General features: G+C 32.9%; 1 pseudogene; it reads left to right on the top strand.

The window, feature by feature from the left end:
- Nucleotides 1-1,015: 1,015 nt before the first annotated feature.
- On the top strand, nucleotides 1,016-1,133 carry LOC111733185 (annotated as a pseudogene).
- Nucleotides 1,134-7,320: the final 6,187 nt, after the last annotated feature.

Raw genomic sequence — 7,320 nt, 5'->3', positions numbered from 1 at the left:
TTATATATATACACATATATACGTATATATATACGTATATATCTCTCTCTGTATATCCATTCATCACCTGTACATTGTATATATACTTAATTTTATGTCAGTTATACCTTTATACCTCAACAACAAAAAATAAATTCCTGCCTTTGATTCTTAGCTATGCTTCCTCTTTATGCATAATGATTAGCTTTGGTTGTGTCCATCTTGTCATTTCATAAATGGACTTTCTTTCAATGACTTCATAAACATCTCTGGGTGGGCTCAAGTTTCTCATACTCAGCATTGTTGACATTTTAGACAATAATTTTTTTGTTTTGAGTGAGCTTTCCTGTATGTTGTAGACTGTTTAGTGGCATCCTTGGTTTCTACCCATCCGATGCCAATTGAACTTGTACCCTGGCCCTGTCCCAGTTTTGGTAATCGAAAATGTCCCTAAACATTGTAAAATATCTCCTGGGGGCCACAGTCATCCACAGCTGAGAACCTACCACTCAGCTGATAGAACAGAAATAGCCCCATTGGGGTTTTTGAGGATTAAAGAGATGATTAATAAACTTGGACCTTAGCACAGAGCTTAGTACCTAGTACATTCAATAAAGATGCTAATATTATTAAACTCAAGTTTAAGATTGTAATTAAAGCTTAATGTTAGATGTTGCTCAACTAAACTTATTTAAAAATATTTCCCTGCATATAGCAAATTAGAGATGTGATTAAAGCTAAGCATAGTTCTCTAAAGCTATAGAACACTTACATTTGGTTTTAGCTTAAGGTACTTATCAAAATTTGAGGCACAGAAACAAATAAAACATACAAATTTCTATTGTTTGGGCTTTGGCAGTTAAAAATATGACATACTCTATTTATATATCCCTGTTAAATACTTTAGGTCTATAAAGAACACATCTAAAAATAGTGTATATTTAACAATATGGTTTATAGTCTTAACTGATCAATCCTTCCATGGTTCTGTAGCAATTAGTACCTTTCTAATTGAAAATAAGAAATTATGTTAATAGTCTATGGCCATGCCACTCTGAACAAGCTTGATCCCGTCTGATCTCAGAAGCTAAGCAGGGTCAAGCCTGGTTAGTACTTGAATGGGAGACTACCTAAGAGACCAAGTGCTGTAGGCATAAAAAATAAATAAAAAAATAAGGGAATGTAAACTTAAAAGGTCCTTGCAATCTGTGAGGTCATCCAAGGGTTGCCTCACCTAAAAAAAAAGTTACGTTAATATATTTTTGTTATTATTAACAAGCTCTACATGATATGCTCTAAATGATATGAAATCACCATCCAAATACCATGAGATGACTTAAATGAGAATCTCAGTTCAAACAGAAGAAAATAAATAATTTGTGAATGTTTAATGGGGGTGAGTAGCGGATAAAGATGAGAGGAAGAATTGAGGGAGAATTTGTCCTCATCCTGAGAGGAAGTGAAAATTGTAAATGTCTTCAAATATATATTTCTTAATTCTAATACAATTAATGCTGACTTTGCAATTTAGAATAGACATTGCTATGAATCAGAGGTTTTCACGGGATGGTTTACTTAATCCAGTTGATAATGATTAGAAATTTTTATTAGTACCCACATGCATGTGTTTTAGTAACCAGTCTAGCTTACTATTCACATATTGAAAGAACTTCATGTATTTTGTTGGTGAATTCAATTCAATTTAAGAATATAATGGGATTTTTAAAGAGCTATCTCAGAAGAAAATAATTACTGTTGCATTTCTTTTTAAAGTCAGAGTTTTAAACAGCAGAAAATTTATCATTCTATTATTTAGGAAAAAGAAGACCTTTGGATACAAAGTAGGAAAAAAGGGCTTGTGATGTATTTTTTAAGTTAAAAAACCACTTAAATATAACAGTATTTATGTCTCACAAATAATTGCAACATATGACTTTAATAAATTTAATGCAAATGAAGTAGAATTACAGGTAATCATCTTGTAAACAAAATAATTAGATTTTTAAATGGGCTCAGAACTTTTATACACTGTATAAGATATGGAGAATATAATTATTTTTAAAGTGTTGGAGAAATTTTCAAATTATTTTCAGTCCTCAGTTATTAAGCTGAGAAAAGAATCCCACAGGCCTTCGATCAGATTAATGGCCCTAGAGACAGGACAGCAACAGTATAAATGCTTAATAAAATCAGATCTAGAAAAAGCTTTGTTAAGTACCAGGCATTTAAAGGAACCAAGGCAGCCTCCCCACTTGGGCCACAAATAAGCCAGGAAGTAGAGAATTAAATAGGTCTAAGAAATTTGTTTAAGCTAGAGGCTTTAAAATTTCAGTGAAAGAAGGGTTCGTTCTTCCTGAATGTCGCTGAAATTAGATAGTATAGGCAAGTAGAGCCGAAGACAGAAGCTCAGATTGGAAAAGAATCCTGAAGAGGGCAGGTCTTGGGGTGAGAAATATTGGTGTTTCCATAATTCAGTCAAGATAACGGGAAGAATCTTGGAATGGCCAGAGTATCTGGGGAAACTAATTGGAATACAGAACCCAGTACTTGCAAGGTATTGGAGCCATTTGAGAATTTAGACAATCATTGCTATTTGAGGGTCCAAACTGAAGACAGGTCAGGAAAAAGAAGGAATCTAGGCAGCGGTAGATATACAAGGTTAGACAAGTAGTTAGTTGCCTTGTTCTCCCTGACAACATGTTCATGACATTGGTATAACAGAGTGTTGGGAAAATGGGAGCCGGAGCCCAGCAGAGGCTGTTAAAGGGTACCTTTGTACAAATTGTCTGAAATTTAGGTCAGAGCGTCATTCTTGTTATGGACATAGATATAATACTTGACTGGATAATAAGGACCAAATTTCAGTCCTGAAATGAGATTAAGATGATGGGGGAAAAGAGTTAAGTAGAAATTGCTTCGTAGGCAAATGTAGAAAATAAAAGAGACCTAAAGGTTTATCTAAAAATCCTAGACATAAGCAAGATCAATGGTAGGCCCCCTTAGCTTGGGCTGTTATTGTTAATGCATTTTTTCTTCTTGATTTAGGAAGACTCAAGGGCTGTACCTTCATAGATTGCATTGGCTCTACATTCCTTCTTTTTGGTTCTACAATACCCTCTACTGTCACTCTCTTCACTTATATTATATTACAATTTTTCTTTTATATATTTTTATTCGTCATTAAACTTAAATTTTTAAAAGAGGAATTGCTGGTATTATATATCTTCATATCTCATGCAATACCTAGAAAATTATGTGTGCTAAGTAAGTGAATAATTACTTGGGTGGCTTGGAAACTATAGGTAAAGAGAAGCTGTTGTCAGTAGTTACTGAAATTCCTGTGATGGGCAATTTTTTCCAGATTATACCAAGAGAGGAAATGAGATTTTTTTTGTATCCTTTGATTATACCTACGGAGAGTTTCACTGAACCAGAAAACAAATTACATGTATACCAACTGCTTATATATTCTGATTTCACGAAAGCTAGCATTTTGATGGCAGACCTGATGACATTACATAGCTAATTGCACATGAGTTCCTATGTGTCATATTTTAAAAACTAATTTTTTGGAGATCAGCGTAGAAAGTAATGATTTTTGAATTGGTGCTAATGTGCTCGGAGTTTAGAAGTTAATCTAGTATAATGCAAATCTATAGGGTTTGATGTCAGAATACTCTGGAGAGAGGGAGATTCTGGTTTGTTCATTAATCTACTCATTCTTTAATACTAAGCATCATGTACGTAATAGTGAAAAAAGTTTTTATAATCCCTGATCTCAAAAAATATAACATTATATGGGAAATACAGATAATCAACAAGTAAATGAATGAGAGATATTAACTATACATTGTAATGACAAAAGTGAATAGATGGTTGGGGAAGATCTCTCTGGGAAGTAGATGTTTAAAGTGAGAAAAGAAACATGAGAAAGCCAGCCATGAGATAAGTTGAAAGTTTACAATTTCAGGAAGGGAGACCTTATTATGCAAAGTCCGAGTGACTAAATCGGAGTGGTCTAAGGAAAATGATGTGCGAGAGTGTTGAAGAGGTAGGGGGAACAGGGACACATACAGATAAGCAAGGGAAGAATCAAGGTGAATGGGCTTTGAGTTTAGACATAAAAAACTTATGACAATAAATGTGAAAACCTTTATATGACTTTAAACCTTTGGAAATAAACCTGATAATTAAGTGAGAGTATGTAGATAAATCCAAAGAATTATGACAAGAGCCTAGGAATTCCAGTATTTAGAATTTGGATCAAAGGAAAGATATAAGATAACTTGAAGAAAACAAACAAGGCAGAGCGATGTCAGAAAGCAAGAGAAAATTTTTTTTTGCACAGCAAAGGAAACCATCATCAAAACGAAAAGACAACCAACTGAATGGGAGAAGATATCCACTTATGATACATCTGATAAGAGATTAATATACAAAATATATAAAGAACTCATGCCACTCAACAACTAAAAGCAAACAACCCTATTAAAAAATGAGCAGAAGACCTGAACAGACATTTTTCCAAAGAGGAAATACCGATGGCCAATAGACACATTAAAACATGCTCAAGGTCACTAATCATCAGAGAAATGCAAATTAAAACCACATGAGATATCACCTCACACCTGTCAGAGTGGCTATCATCAATAAATCCAAAAACAAGTGTTGGTGAGGATATGGAGAGAAGAGAACCCTCATACACTGTTGGTGGGATTGCAGATTGGTACAGGCACTATGGAAAAGTCTGGAGGCTTCTCTGAGAATTAAAAATGGATATACCTTTTGACCTAGCAATTGCACTTCTGGGTATTTATCCAAAAAAACCCAAAATAATAATTTGTAAAGGTTTTTACACCTCTCTGTTCATGGCATCACTATTTACAATAACCAAGGTATGGAAGCAACCTAAATGCCCATCAGCAGATGACTGGATAAAGAAGTTATGGTTCATATATACAATGAAATATTACTCAGCCATAAAAAAAATGAAATTCTACCATTTACAACAACATGGGTGGACCTAGAGTTTATTATGCTGAGTAAAAGTCAGAGAAAGTTAAGTACCATATGATTTATATGCAGTATCTAAAGAGAAAAAGAACAAACTAATCAAAAACAGACTTATAAATATAGAGGACATTCCGGTGACAGTCAAAGGGGAGGGAGGTTGGGGTGAAGGGTTAAAGTAGTACAAATTAGTAGTCGGCAGATGGTCACAGGCATGGGGAGCTCGGCCTAGGGAATGCCGTCAGTAGTAATGTAAGTGTAGAGCCAGAGAGAGCAAGAGTAATCATGGTTTCGTTTTATAAACTGTATAAATGTCTAACCAATGTACTGTATACTTGAAACTAATAGTAAAAATCTTAAAAGATTTATAGTTGGGATCAATAAACATGCTTTGAACTTCGAAAAATGTTTTAATAATTGTAACATTTTTAATATTTTAGAATAGGAATAAAAGGTCAATAATGATGCCAAATGAGAATGGTCCAGGATTTTACAAGATATTTTTGGTCACATTGATAATAGTAGAATTGAGTGGTAAGAGGAGAGATTATATTAGAATAAAATGGATAAATAAGAGCATAGGGAAAGTTAAATGTAAGACAATGTTTTCTAAGTTTTTACTTATAAAGACAAGAGGAAGGTTGTGGTAGTTGAATGGAGATTTGAGGTAAAAATGGGACTTTTTAAATATAGGTGATATTGGACCCTGACAATTGGTTGATGGAAAGAATGGAAATATAAATGTTGATGACTGAGAAGAGAAGTATAAACCAACTAAGCCCCTGAGAAAGGTGAGATAATTCAAAGCAGATCTAGGAGAGACTTTGATAGGAAGAGAGGTACTTCCTCTATTGTAGAGGAAAAAGCAAAAGAGATTGAAGTGGAGAAACTTGGAAATTTGAAGATTTTTTGATAAAAAGATGAAGGCGGTCTAATTTAATGATTTCTGTTTTTTCAACAAAGTATGGTGCAAATTGTCTGCTAAAAGATAGCTCATGAGAAGATGTGAGATAAATTTAATAAGTTATATGAGCCTCAGTTTATTTGTTAAATATTGGGCTAGTATTAATTACCACTTAAAGTTTTTGAGCTCCAAGATGAGACATCATATAAATTCATGCCAAATAAACTAAATATCATATAAACAGTTATTGTCCTCAGTTCTCCCCAACTTTCAGATATTATGAGTGGGTTTCCACTAAATTGCTTTAAAATCCATTCAATGCTTATGTCATGTTAACATCTAGACTTTATTAATGGGAGAAATAATGAAACAGGCTAAATTATTTACCCTCATAATTTACGGTAAATCTCAGAAGAGCTAGAAAACCATTGAACATTTCAGCTACGATTTAATCATTTCATTTCTCCATGAGTTAATGCTAACAATAAAGGTTACCTGAGTACAAATTTACAGTAGATAATGGAAAGTTAGGCAATGTATTTAGGTACACTTGGTGTCACCAGATTTCATATTGCTTCTGTATTTTATAGATGAACAAAGATAAATAGAGAAAAGTTTTATATTTTTTCCAAAAATCTTCAAGTAGTGAAAAGGAATGCTACAACTAGAATTTTATGTTTCTGATGTCCAATGCAGTATGTTTTCATCACAAAATATTACCTTCTGGTTTTCCGTTATGTGCTGAGGACTAAAGGAGATGTTAAGTTTCAAGATGTGTGTCTAGAAATTATCGTCATACAATTAATCTGTCTAACATATAACCATCAAATAATTGGCATTATTGCCTTGGTTATTTTATTTATTTTACCTACTTACTAAATAATTGTCAGCACATCAATGAACATTTATTAATGATAGCGAGAAATAGAAAAGGAATTAGCTTCAATATATTTTTTATTACTTTAATGTTCAAAATTAAAGTACTGTTACATCATAAAAATGTTAACGTACATTTTATGCCTTGAATGATGCATTTTCTTTAATTGTAACCTTTTAGGTATAATTTTCTGACTCTCCTTGGACATATGCAAAAAATAGCAATTTTTCTTCTCAAAATAAAATGAAATACATTACCTATTCTTGCAATCAGAGCTCAATTTCTAAGTTGTCACAATGAACTTCATAAAATAATGCAGTCATAAAGATGATCAAAAGAAGTTTATTGGCTAAAATGTCAAATAGATGCAGATGTCTGACTGCAAAAAGGCTAATAAAAGTCAAAGCAAAAAATATTTAGGATTGTATTTTTTGAACAGATGGAATAAGCTCTCCCCACAGTAGAATTATTTAGATTGAACCTTTAAAGTTAATTTTAAAAGACAACTTTAAATAATTTGTTGTGTGCTATAGGAGAACCCAGAAGATCA

This window comes from Pteropus vampyrus, unplaced genomic scaffold (assembly GCF_000151845.1).
Source record: "Pteropus vampyrus isolate Shadow unplaced genomic scaffold, Pvam_2.0 Scaffold13, whole genome shotgun sequence".
NCBI classification, from domain to species: Eukaryota; Metazoa; Chordata; class Mammalia; order Chiroptera; family Pteropodidae; genus Pteropus; species Pteropus vampyrus.
The sequence above is the reverse complement of the archived record's forward strand: the minus strand, read 5'-3'. Positions and strand labels throughout refer to the sequence as shown.